Source organism: Tauraco erythrolophus, chromosome 1 (assembly GCF_009769465.1).
Source record: "Tauraco erythrolophus isolate bTauEry1 chromosome 1, bTauEry1.pri, whole genome shotgun sequence".
Taxonomy (NCBI): Eukaryota; Metazoa; Chordata; class Aves; order Musophagiformes; family Musophagidae; genus Tauraco; species Tauraco erythrolophus.
Window position 1 is genome coordinate 109458097 of NC_141465.1, and position 14324 is coordinate 109472420.

A 14324-nucleotide genomic window follows, 5' to 3' on the forward strand; every position below is an offset into this window, starting at 1 on the left:
GGAAAAGATGGTATCGTCACATTATTCATTATTATTATGCCTTTTTCTAAAGGAACCAAACTAGGAAAAACAAGATACAGATAAGCAGGGTTTCAAAATCATGTTTGGCAATGATAATAACATATTTATATAGGCCATTTCATTCAAAAGAGCTTTTCACCCAGACATTTTAATTAATTGCATACACCAGACAAAGGAATCTTAGAAACTCAGCTGTTTCTGAGGAAGAGCCCACAGCGATTCTACAGCAAAGATAAAGGGTGAGCTGTGAAAGTCAGCTTCTCCAGCTGACACACAGGACTTGCTGCTCACACTGACTCCAAACTGCAGAGCCAGCACAGGCTGGTGCCTCCCGGTGCAGAAGGACATGCCATGGGGGGAGGCTGGAAATGCAAGGACATTGCATGTGGGTCTTGGCAAGGGTAAAGTGAGATGGAGTTTGTCAGTTTTCAAGTAACTGCTGCTGGAGGAGCTCCCAAAACGCACATCTGTCCCCAGATCCCACCTGGAATATTCCATTGATCTCTGGAATCCTCAACACAAGAACGACATGGAGCTGCTGGAGCAAGTCCAGAGGAGGGCCATGAAGATGATCCGAGGGCTGGAGCACCTCTGCTATGAAGACAGGCTGAGACAGTTGGGGCTGTTCAGCCTGGAGAAGAGAAGGCTCTGGGGTGATCTTATTGCAGCCTTCCAGTACTTAAAGGGGGCCTACAGAAAAGCTGGAGAGGGACTTTTTCCAAGGGCATGTAGTGATAGGATAAGGGGCAATGGCTTTAAACTGAAAGGGGGGATTTGGATTAGATATAAGGAAGAAATTCTTCACTCTGAGGGTGGTGAGGCACTCGAACAGGTTGCCCAGAGAAGTTGTGGATGTCCCATCCCTGGAAGTGTCCAAAGCCAGGTTGGATGAGGCTTTGAGCAACCTGGTGTAGTGGAAGGTGTCCCTGCCCATGGCAGGGGGGTTGGAACTAGATGATCTTTGAGTTCCCTTCCAACCCAAACCATTCTATGTTTCTATGATTCTATGATCCCAGACGCACAGCTCCCTGTGCCCTTACACGCCAAGCTGGTCTGGACTGTCCCCGGCCCCCTCTGCCTGGCTGGGGGTCCTCCTCCACCCCTGTATCACCCAGTGCTCTCACACCTGCCAGCACCACAGCGAACACCCCAGCTGCTCTCAGTGCAGCCGGCATGCCGCATTGCCAGGGCATTGTCGCTGCGGATGTGCCACAGTTGAGACAGATGTACCACGTTTCCAAATTAATTGGTCTTTACTGTCATTCAGGCAAGAAATGCAGAGACTTCAACCAAGACAGAGCGGTACCAGAGTGCCTGCTCAAGCCTCCCTACTGCTCCTGGGCTTTCTCCAAGCCCAGCTCGCAGCTCCCGCAGCAGCAGTGCCCAGGGGAGCCGGGCAGAAGTGAGCCAGGCATCAGCTCCTCGTGCTCAGGTCACCTCTGTTACTGCTGTGGGCAGCCAGCAGACCTAGAGACTTTTCATTCCTTCTAAATTCTTGACCATGAGGACATTCTCATCTGAGAGTTTTAGGAATGCTGATGTTTTAACAGAGCAGCAAAAGATCTGCTTTAAAGGCTACAGCCTCAGATCAACCTAGCTGAAATACATACACAAAAATTGACAGAGCCAAATTGTTTCGTATATTTCTTACGGAATAGTTATTGTGCAGGGAAACTGAAGAAATTGTTTTTTTTTATTATTTAATACTGAGCATACTGGTACACTTCTTTGGAACTACTTTGTGGTTATAATGCGTTGGAGGCATTAGCCTGTGTCAGTTCCAGCCTTAAAGGAGTGAGAAAGAAGAATCAGAAAATCCGCAAAAAAAAAGCAATGACATGTGAGACATGGATTCAGCTTCTGCAGCTGGGGATATCCTCACCCCTTCATGTTTATGAAAGATTGGGAAGACTCATTCTCTTCTCTTTTGGGTCCCCACGCAAGACCCTTCATGTGCAGGGGACACCTTTCCAGGAGTCCGTGTGAGAACACAGCCCCGTGGCTCTGCATACCTTCTTCTATATATCTGCAAGTTTAAATCATATTGGTTTTCAAGTGCTTCACAGCAAACTTGGTTATGGGACCTGTGTCACAGTGAGACACTTCCTGGGTTGTATAGAAATCGAACAACAAAATACAAACAAGGCCATGGACATATGGCTTTTCTGCTTCCAGCTTAAGAGCTCCCGGCCCTCACCAACTCCAGCTTCTACTGCTGCTCCTCAGAAAGAGGTTATTGCACAAGGTGGGTAACTTGGCCTGGCCAGCAGCTGGTGGGAGTAAGTGCAGCACCATGCTTTGCAGTTCAGGAACACACGTGGCAACAGCCTTTATAACAGTAAGCCCCTATAACAGTGGGAAAGTGGTGGGATTGTTTTACTAATTATGAGGATTGTATTTGATAATTTTACTAACAAATATTTTCTTCATAAGACACTATGGCATTTACACTGTGTTTTCTAAGTAAAATGTTTGTTTCAAGAATGCGCCCACAAAATAAAACTATCAATTATGGCTTCAGGCTCACACAGTATATGATAATAAGATAACTGGGTAGGTTTTTCTGCAGTTAATGACAGAATTAGTCCAAGGAACGTCTGAATCATCTTTGTTTTGATGTGGCTGTTTCCAGCATAATTGCCCAATCTGATTTAATTATACCAGTCGGTTATCTGAGGTATTTAGATTGACCAAGATTGACAATGAACACTTGTTGGCCCATCCTTCTTAATAATATAAACCTTCCCATTACCCCATCAAGTTTGGAAAGTTTTTCTGCTTTACAGTTGGAAAGAGCACCTCAGCACCAGGTTGGAGTGGGCTTTTCTTCCCTCCAGAGCTCTTACAATAGCATAGAATTGCTGTCACCTTGCCCAAGTAGTGCAGCATCCTGGCTATCACTGAACTGTTAGTAAAGCATCTCCGTTTTCCGTGTCCGTATCGTACTGCTTCATACATTGTCTTATTTTCCTCCTTATCTGTGATATCAGCCTACCAGCTTGTTCATTTTAGCTTCTTCCCTTTGTCCGTCGGTCTCTCAAAGTTTGGTTCATGACTGTTTACGTTAGCATCACAGTTTAGTTGTATCTTGATACACTGCTATTTGAGTGTATTTAATATAGAATAACATCTAGGAGCACTTGTAGGTCTTGACATCAGGTGCTACTATACAGGGTAGGGTAGTCAGTACTGGCTGACAGGTGAGCAGAACTGCTTTCAGTAAGGTTCTAATAGGCAAAAATGGTTTTAGCAGGGAGCATTCCCTGCATGTATTTAGGGAAATGCACTATCTGCCATACTTCTTGCTTTACATGAGCTTTTTTATTATTATTATTCATTTTTAATCTCTTTCCAGATCTTTTTGGCTATAATCTTTTCCGGAAGGGAACATAGGATAGGGCAATAGTTGACACCACTGGAAAATGCTGGTTTTATTGTCAGTGCAAAAGCTGAAACAAAAAGGTCTAATCCAAGAAAATGAGAGCACTATGTTTCAAAGGTGATATAAGCCCTCTTACTTTACGTATTTCAAACTAGACTAGAAAAAGAACTCGAAGCTGTCTCACCTCTGATATGTATAATCCTGTTAATACAGAATTCAGTTCAATAGGGATTAACTCAAATTTATGTTAAATTTAGTACCTTAATTTCAGTCCGAAAGCGTTTTTTTATACACTCACTCTTTTCACGCCTACCAGATAAAAATGTCTACAGGAACTACTGCTTTTTTAAAGGCTTCAAGCAAAACAACAAAACTGTATAAGCCACTTAACTACTCATCCTTGATGAACAGAACAACATTCTGCTCTTGAATATCTATATTTTTACTCAGGCAGCTTTAGAAAATACTTAGAAAATTTATGCAGCAGACAAGATCAGTGGAACAAGTTCCACTTGAGTAAATATGTATTGAATATTTATTGAATTTATAGTATTTTACAGTAAAAACAAGTCAGGAAGAACTAATACCTTCAAATATGTGTTTTCTTTAAATTAGAACAAAGTCATCATTTGACCAGTCCAAGATGGAACATGGCATATTGTGAGGAAGGCTAATTTAGCTTTCACCATTACAGCTGATCCTGTGTGGAGGTGTTATTTTCCTGGATGATGCAAGCCACCATCCTCCAAATGCATGTGCTTCCCTGTGTGCAAGAGTGTACCTTCCTCACGGCATCTTAGTTTTGCAGAGCTGCTGTTCCCAGCAGAGAATGGTGATCCCTATCCTATTGCTTATTGTTAGCTTATGCTAACAAAAGAAATGAACTACTAACTACCACGCACCCAAGAAATGGCTTAGAGGGTGTATTTTAGATCCTTAGGATGCTGATGATGCCCCATTTTCTCTGGCAGCAAGGCTATTTTAACATGTTCCCCATCTCCATGCTGCTCTTCACCATCCCATCAGGTCTGCAGACGTGACTGTGATGGGGACCTACCATGAACTGTATCAGCAGTGTTAAAAATCTGCCAAATCAAAGAAAAAGAAGTTGTTCATGGATTGGTTCATTGGTTGGTTTTTAAATCAGGATAGTTTGACTGTTAAGGTAATTCTGTCTTCAGCCTCTCTGCACTCCACTAATATGCAGACAGCATGAATTCCTGAGCTTTTGAAAGGTAAAATTAATATTAGTTCATTTGATTTACAAGTGTGAAAAGTGAAAAAGTATTTTGGTCCTATAAGTAAAGACTTCAAACCAAGTTAATTCCCTAATAGCACCTATCAAGACCTATGCATGTAAAAACCTAGATTTAATTATGGTGCATATTATGTTTTCTTAAATATTTTAATAAATAATATGCTAGAGTAATAAAATAATTGTACTAGAATATAATAATGTCTCAGGGAATAAAAGGTATGAAAAATTTCTCATAAAAATGTAATCCTTGGAATATAATCATTACTTGCGTTTCAATATCATACCATTTATCCAGTAGGTTAAAGAATTCTCAGTACTAGTTATTTGGACTTGTTTGTGTTAAATTAGACCTAGAAGGATTTTCCTGTAATCCTGTACAAAAAGGAAAGATATTAAATATTTCAATTACAATAATTTTGAAGCCTAATGTAAATTGTAGAAAATTAAAAAAATACCTATTTCATTTCAAGAGAGTTTCATGTTCACTAAATTTAATACGTATTTCTCCTTCACCTAAGAAGAGTGAATGAGGAAAATAATAATTTTACTGTTATTTATTTACACAATGTTGGAACAACATGCCAACACTTGTACTGTGCAATTTACCTAGAGAAGTACATAGAGACAATAACAAAGAAGCTTTTATTTAAAGTTCAAGTTTTATATATGCTTCAGGTACTTATGTATCATGACTACCAAGCTGAAAAAAAACAGGACATATCTCTGAGTAAAGGACACAGCCTTTGAACCTAGGGAAGAGGAATTAGTATAAGCACCAAGTGCTTAACAGGTCACGAATTCCCCAGATACTTGGACAAAATCCTGCATGTGTAGGTCCAGTTACAGCAGGTCAGACCATAACACTAAGGATGTACTTAGGTGTCAGTATCATTGTGGTGTCATTTTTCTCTATCTTTTGACAAATTTAAAAATAAATTTAATTACATTGATAAGTAATGTATTACCTAGCACATTTACCAGTATATTCAAGTCCAAGACTTCGCACTGAGCTCCCTACCTGAGTATTGATAAGAGAGCTGTGAACTTTCAGGTGATTTTTTCATCCAACTTTTATGGCTTCTGATGATGAGATTTAATAAACTATCGACCTTTGTTTCATATAATACAGCTTTTGATGACGAGATTTACTGACCTTTGGTTGATATTACACATCTGCAAAAACTTTGGAGCGTGATTTCAGGTTCTGACGGCAGCTTTCGTCCATTGAGCTGACAAATTTAAAAACCATTTCTATAAACTAAAAAGTACAGGCATTGGATTTAGAGAAACAAAGAAAATTCAGAAAGCTTTTAGTCTATAGGTTAGCAAGCAAGGCAGTCAGAACAGGGCTGTAAGACCAGAATTACTGAATAGAAATATAATGGTGCATTTTTGCTAATAAAATCATGCTTAGACTCTACATTATGATTTCAAGTAGATATGTCTGTAGTATAACCTTCAGTGTTATGAAGAAATACTGAAAAGAGGTTTAAGCATCCCTGTACTATCCTATAGTCTGCAATATAGACAGACCCTGAGCAAAACCTGATGTGATTTCAGGCTGACACCTCTGCACACTACCTAGTTAGCTTGCTTTGCTTTCTGCAGTTTACTCTAGAAACTTGAGATAAGAAAGTACGGAGAGACGCAGAAAAGGTTCTCTCAATGGTGCCTCTGAGGACGGTGAGCTGTTTAAGTTCATAAATAATTGAACTGTGATAGCAGGGCTAAACTCAGGCCTGTTTTAATGATGAGGCCACAGCAACAGGAAAGAAAAGACAACATGCCTACACCATCCTGGCAATGCCAGGATCTCCTTTGGCCTCCAGACCAGGTCAGCGCAATCCTAATGGCTCTGACGACTACTGTTACAGTTGAATGGGTGGCTAGCACCTGCGGACAGCCGCTCCTGACAGCCCTCCCTCTTCTCTGCCCCTGCCAGGGAACCAGCCTGTCTGACGTATAGCCCACATCCATCCTGTCCCCATGGACCCCTTAAAAGTATGTGGTAGAGCCGATTTTCAGAAGACACCAGAACACTTTGATTTACTTTTTAATTTACTTTAGTTTAAGGTTGAATGTGGCCTTGAACAGACCCATGGCTTTCTTGGACTTCTTGTGTGTATTCCCTGCTGTCTTTAGTCTCCTACTCAGAAGGCAAGTCTTTCCAGTGCAGAAGCTTCCGTATCATTGTCTACATCTATGCAACCCTCAGCACAGGAATGTCATGGACAGGGAGATTCTAGGAAATAAATACCATCTCACTAGTAAAAGAATGTATAACTTTGCATACATTTAGAGACAATTTGTATGCAGCAGTGAAATCAGTGAAAATACTCATGTGAGCAACTGCCTACAAGAATGAGAGTAAATAAAGAATTCATAGCTCTGTTCATGCAGAAGAGTCAGCACACAATGAAGTGCAGAAGAAACTTTCGGACTACTCAGCTCTTCCAACACCTTCCAAGATGCTCCTTCACATGACCTAAAGGATCCACAGTTGTCACTGGCCATCTAAACAGCATCTTACATCAAACAGCAAATTCATCATAAAGCGACGCTACTTAGCCCAGATGATTGTCTCTTTTTGATTTACAAAATATTACCTATGCTGCACAGAAATCATTGCCCAAATCTACTTGTCTCCTCCTTACCCATGCCCATACCTTCCTGGTCTCGCTCCTCTGTGCTTTTTTGCCACTCAGTTCCTTACAACTCCGATCTTCAGCTGAATGCAGGCAACCTCTGTTTCTCATAAAGCATCAGGCATCCAAGATCACACGTAATTGCAAAGCAGGCTTGTTAGCAAATACGCCTTGGAATACTGCTCATCCCCTAGAAAGCTGAGAGGACAAGGTAGAGCCAGCCCACAACTTTGCTCATAGTAGAAGTTCTGTGTGAGCCTCAGGCTGTGTGAGCCAGCAGGACCCAAGCTCCCCTGCCCTGGGTCTTCCCAGGCTCATCTTCATGTGACTGACACATTAGGGACAGGAAGGCTTGTGCCACTGTGCATGGTGGCCTGGACTAGACAAAAACATCTTTAGAGAGGAGGGAGAAAAATGCTGTAACGTTCTGAAAGGTGTCCTTGTCCTCTTATAGAGCAAGGCAAGAGGTGGCGGGGTTATGCCTGATGAAGATAGGTAAGACTTGGTGAGATAGATAGATAGATAGATAGATAGATAGATAGATAGATAGATAGATAGATAGATAGATAAAAGGAGCTTGTTGGACATTCAGAAAGATTTTGTTGGATAAGAATTTTGTTATGTATCTGAAAGGAAGAAAACTCCTATATAATCAAAGCAAGTTTGTTGTAGCATTTCATAATACTATCATGAACATATGATTCCCTCCAATTGTGTTTAAAGTAACTTCTTGGGATTTGAAGCTGGAATCTGTTTCCCTGTTCACTGTGTTCACAGACTAGTCTATTATTATAGATATGTTCACTAGCTTGTGCATTTTACTGTGTTCCATTTACTTGCTTTTGTAATCAAATAAATGAGGTTTGGGAGGTTTTCTACTAAAGAAAAACATTAAAAGATGATTTTAAGTGTGATTCAAGGCCTGCTGAGTCAATGGCAAAGATTCAATTTTTCCATTAGTATTTCCTCAAATTTTGAGGAAATGGAGGATATATGTAAAAATAATGTTTTTGTCTTATTTTATTGCAGTATCTTATTTACAAAATTCTCAAATAAAAGGAATCATATACAATAATATATTAGCCTGTTTTGAAAGATGTAGACACATAATCAGATTTTTACCTTTTTAGATAAACAGAGAAATACTACATTTCATACTCATTATCTGTACGGTCAAATTATGCATCTCTGATTTAGACACCTGAATGAAATGGTCAGATTTTCAGATGTATTAGGTATTCAGGCATTCTTACGCAGCACATTTCAAAATATGACCATTCCATTTAACTGTTACAGAGCAGCCAGATTTTTCTGAAAATCTTTCAAGTAACCCTAGCCTTTCTCAAAAGCAATGGGAATGCTGCCATCTAGCTATACAGTAACAGTATATCTTTAGTTCAGTTCTGCTAGACACAAGCTTTTTCAGTTTCAGTTTGGAATAGCGCAGGCTAGAGATACAAAAATTCCAATTGCATTTGTCTTAATTTAAAAAGGTGTAGGCTCCGTTTATTATTTAAAAAAATATTGTAGTATTATAAAATACTATTTTGACAGCAAGCTGAAAAGACTGTTGCAGTGCCCTACTGTGGACGGCCCAGAGTCATGAACATACACCAATATGGTTAAAAGATCATGCTCCGTTTATTACAAACAACACACAGGTTATATAGCGGAATGTGGCGTGACACGACTACATACTACAATTGGCTTGCTTAGCATAAACACACTCTCGTGGGCTATAGTGATAGGGCAGCGCTAGCAGAACACAGGTAATAAGCTCATCCCTTCAGTCTCCTCATTGCGATCATCGGAGAGGCATCCAGGAGGCGTGCATCTTGGCAGGCTATCAGTCTACATTTCCTTTTAAGGCCATTGAGATAACTTGAAGGACAAAAGTAATCTAGTTGGTAACCTTGTGCTCTGGGGCCCAAACAGGGGTTGTCCATACCCGAGAGAATATTATGGCCAGTCTCAGAAAGGAATTCCTCCACAAAAGACCAAGGTTAAAATTTTTGCATCTGATGGTGAACAAGCTATTCCTTGTGAATGATTTATTTTACACATGCGGGATCTTATTTTTCAAGGATTTATATATGCCTTCAGCAGAATTAGGTAACTAACAAAGTTAAAACCATACATTTGTGAACCGAAGTCTAGATCCTCTTTCTAGTTTGAGATTCATCTACCAAAGATCAGGACTTCCACAAAACACTTTGTCTAACAAATATCCTTACTATTATGTTTGATCCATGAATTGGTTGGAAACTTTATATAGAGTGTCAGCTGAACACTCAGTATCCAAACTCTACTGTTTGAGTTCTGCCACTGGCCATACAGAGGCACTTTCAGATTAATATTGTTTCATGCTCAAGATGTTGATCCACCAAGCATCCTAGAAAACATCTCTTTAGGTAACCAAAGGACCAAGAGACTGAAGACACATGCACGGGAATTGCCCTGATACCGAGAGGGCTGTGGATGGTCTCAGCACCGAGACTTGGAAACTAGAAGAACTCATTTCCGCAGCCTATTTCCACATCTCATCCAGAGCATTGCGTACGGAGCTGTGCAGAGCCAAGCTGTTGTTTGGGATTACTCAGTGGGTAACTAGAATCATTCTAGTTGAGCTCCTGCCCATCAATTTGAGGAGCTTGTGTTTCAAAACAAATTGAGACGTGTGACTCCTTCAACTTTCTTTCCTAGACGAGGGAAACTGACGTAATTACATGACAGATAAGCCACCTAGTTAAACACATGGTGTCATTTCTAAGTACAAAGCTGTGGGGAAAGCTATCCACTTCCCATCTGAGGAAGAAAAAGTCTACATAATCTAGCATACACACAGTGGGACTCCAACTAGAAAGTGAAACCTATCTGTCATGGTTTGAAGTTGGGGGGGGAGGTCCGGGTGGCAGAAGCTGCCCATCAGACTGGACTCCCATACCCCTCGGGGCTTGAGCCAATCAGCACCTCTGCGAATTGCCCTATTTACGTCGGGACAAAGGAACCAGAAAGGTGTGCCCCTTGCCCAGGAGCAAGGAGAAGGGAGGGGGGCGCAGCCCCTGCTCCCCGGTGCCCGGCTGGGCCGGTGGCCCGGGCCGGGCTGGGGCCATCCGCTGGGGATGGCCCCGATGGAGCCACTTGGGGAACTTGGGGAGAGCCCCGTTCCCGGGGTGCCCACTGGGCCGAGTTCACCCAGAAAAGACTGAGATCTGAGAGAAATGGCCACACGGCCACCAGGTCAGTGAAGATGGAACAGGACAACATGTGCCGCGGCTGAGTCCCCCTTGCAAGCGGCCCCTTTGCAACCAGTCCTTGGTGGAGCAAGCAGAGACCCACTCACAACCCGTGGAGGATCCACATCAAGAAGACATGCCAGAGCCTGAGTATGGTACGCATCTAGAGTCCGTGGGATGACCCCCACCGATGGGGAGGTGTTTTTTTAAAGGAGATGCCTGAGCCTGAGACTATTGTGAATTATGAGCACAGGTCGAGGCGCATTTACGCATTTATGCATTTACGCATCTAAGTCTCTATGGAGACGCATTTAAGGTCGATATGCCCCATCCCTGGAAATGTTCAAGGCCAGGTTGGATGAGGCTTTGGGCAACCTGGTGTAGTGGAGGGTTTCCCTGCCCATGGCAGGGGGTTTGGAACTAGATGATCTTTAAGGTCCCTTCCAACCCTAACCATTCTATGATTCTATGATTCTATGATATGAACGCCCAACGCTGGAGCACATTTAAAGTCTGTATGACGACCCACGCCAGAGTGAGTGGCTACGACTCCCTAAGAACCCGAGACTGTGGTAAAGCCCGCACTTGGGGCAATCTGTTGGGGAAGGATTGCCTCTCAGCGGGTAGGACCTCACGCTTTTCCGTGAGTAGGGGATCCAGTGGAGCAAGAGACAATGGTGTAAGGACTCCTTCTCCTTTAAGAGAAGCAGCAGTAAAAACATGGAATGAACTGACCTGCACTCCCCCATTCCCTGCCCCCTGGGCCGCTGGGGGGAGGAGGTAGAGCCAGCTGGGAAGAAGAGGCAAAGAGGGGGAGTGGTGTTGGTTTTAAGATCTGGCCTTGTTTTCTGGTTATCCTCTCAAGTAACTGTTTTTGTTTGCTTTTCTCTTTGTAGGTAGCTGTTAATAAACTGTTTTGCTTTAAGAAAACAGCCTCTTTTGCCCGGGACCGTGGTTGGTGGGTGCTCCTCTGTTCCTGTCTCGACCCTCAGCTCTTTTATTACATTTTTCTCCTCTCCATTTTACTGGAGTGGGAGAGCTGCGTGGAGTTTAGTTGCCGGATCGGCCTAACTCACAACACTATCCGAAGACAGGCATTCCTTAAACATAAAAGAAGAGGAGATCTACATAAGCAGATGTCTTTTAGCTAGTATTCCATACGTCCTTACCGAACAAGACACACACTATGACATATGTCCCTGCACAGGACCAATTCACAGAATCATCTAGTCCAAATCTGGCCAATATCAAGTTCATCAAAGGAAGATGCAAGAAACATGTTGCTACTTACAGAATAACAGCCCTCAGCCTAATTGAAGCAACAGGAGAATAGGCTGAATTTCAAATCATGATGAGCTGAGACTACAAGAAGACAAGCCAGAACTGGCATAGGCAGGGCCCCAGATTGCCTCACCTAAATCAATGGGAAAACACATGTTCTCCCATGTCATCTTGATGATAGTTGTTCTTACATACAGTATATCACAAGGCCCTAATTCTGCCAATATCCTTTTTGAAATAGCACACTTTGAAGTTTGTGTATACGTATTTTTGTAAACACACACACACACAACTTACACGCACAGAGAGCTGAATGAGAGTTACAGCTTCTTATCAAAAGATGAAGAGGCCACACGCAACCAAATTACTAACTCCATTTCTCACAAATGCCAAGCCACTCTTGGCCACTGAAAAACAATAGAAAAAGCAACACTTGATATCCCTGTGGTTATACATTATTTCTCAGTTTGACACACGTCATGGTTTAGGCCCAGCTGGCAACTAAGCACTACATGGCTGCTAGCTCGCTCCTCCCCTGGTGAGATGGGGAGGAGAAAATATAACAAAAGGCTGTAGAGTCGGGACAAGGACAGGGAGGGATCACCCACCAACTATGGTCACGGGCAAAACAGGCTCGGCTTGGGGGACAAAATCAATTTAATTTGTTACAAATCACATCAGAGAGGATAATGAGAAACACAGCCAGATCCTAAGAAACACCTTCCCCTTACCCCTCCCTTCTTCCTGGGCTCAACTTTGCTCCTGATTTCTCTACCTCCTCCTCCCCCTCAGTGGCACAGAGGGACAGGGAATGAGAGGTTGCAGTCAGTTCTTCACACGTTGTTTCTGCCGCTCCTTCCTCCCCAGGGGGAGGACTCCTCACACTCTTCCCCTGCCCCAGAATGGGATCCCTTCCCATGGGACACTGTCCTCCACGTCCTTCAAAAGAAGTGTGGCCAGCAGATCAAGGGAGGTGATTCTGCCCCTCTACTCTGCTCTCGTGAGACCCCCACCTGCAGTATTGCGTTGAGCTCTGGAGTCCCCAGCACAAGAAGGACATGGAGCTGTTGGAGTGGGTCCAGAGGAGGGCCACAAAGATGATCTGAGGTCTGGAACACCTCTGCTACGAAGACAGGATTGATAGAGTTGGGGTTGTTCAACCTGGAGAACAGAAGGCTCTGGGGAGACCTTCTAGCAGTCTTCCAGTACTTAAAGGAGACCTACAAGAAAGCTGGAGAGGGACTTTTGACAAAGGCATGTAGTGATAGGAAAAGCAGTAATGACTTCAAACTGAAAGAGGGTAGATTTAGATTAGATCTAAGGAAGAAATTTTTCACTCTGAGGCTGGTGAGGCACTGGAACAGGTTGCCCAGAGAAGTTGTGGATGCCCCACCCCTGGAGGTGTTCAAGGCCAGGCTGGATGAGGCTTTGAGCAACCTGGTCTAGTGGAAGGTGTCCTTGTCTGTGGCAGAGGATTGGAACTAGATGATCTTTAAGGTCTCTTCCAATCCAAACCATTCTATGATCCTGAGATTATAAGCTTCTAGAGCTTCTGACAGGGGCCACTCCTGTAGCCCATTCTCTGTTACCAAAACCCCACTACACAAACCCAACCCAACCCATTAGTGTTTGATGGTGGTGTGAGCCACAAAAATCCAGAAGACAAACAAGAAGTTATATTTCATGTTCCCGAAGAAATTAATTTATGGTGAAGTGAAATCAGCATGCAAACATCTGTTTCTCTGAAACATCAAAAGCATTAAAAAAATGTTTATGGATAGTGTGAGATGCACTGCTTTCTAATTCTGCATTTTTAAGTTTGCATTTTTAATATTCTGTGTAGTCTTCCTCTCTCTCCTCCTCCCCAAAAGGAGGATAAATGGCATAATTCAGGATTATTTATTATTTGTATAAAATATCATTCCCAGACTTGTGAATAGTCTCTCTTTTTTGAGAGTGGCATACTTTGCACCTTTTGTGCTAAAAGAAAAAGAAAGAAATTTCACCACCTCTGCTGCTTTCTGCAGTCTGACAGTATGTCAAATCATTCTGGAAAACACATAGCTGCTATCTAATAATGTGGCCGTTATTCCAAGTGCCACAAAGGGGCACGATAGAACACTCCATCAGCATTTGAATTTATTTTTCCTCTGAACTGAAGAAGTAGCATCTCAATATTGTAATCAACATGTGTGAATAACTCGAGTTCTGTGGTGTCCAGCAATACTGTCATCTGTCCTAGTGGGGATGCATTTAGCTATAAACCATCAAAGAGAATAGCTTTGTTGCCACTATTCACCACTCTGTAAAGAATCAGGTATTTCCCTGGTAGTATTCTCTTCAATCATTTTTGCCAACTTATTTTATGCACTACTGAATTAACAAACTGAACTCCCAGTCAACCAGTCACCTCCTTATTTTCCATGTGCCTTAGCATAGGTGCCAGGAGGATCTGCTCCATGATCTTGCCAGGCACAGAGGTGAGACTGACTGGCCTGTAG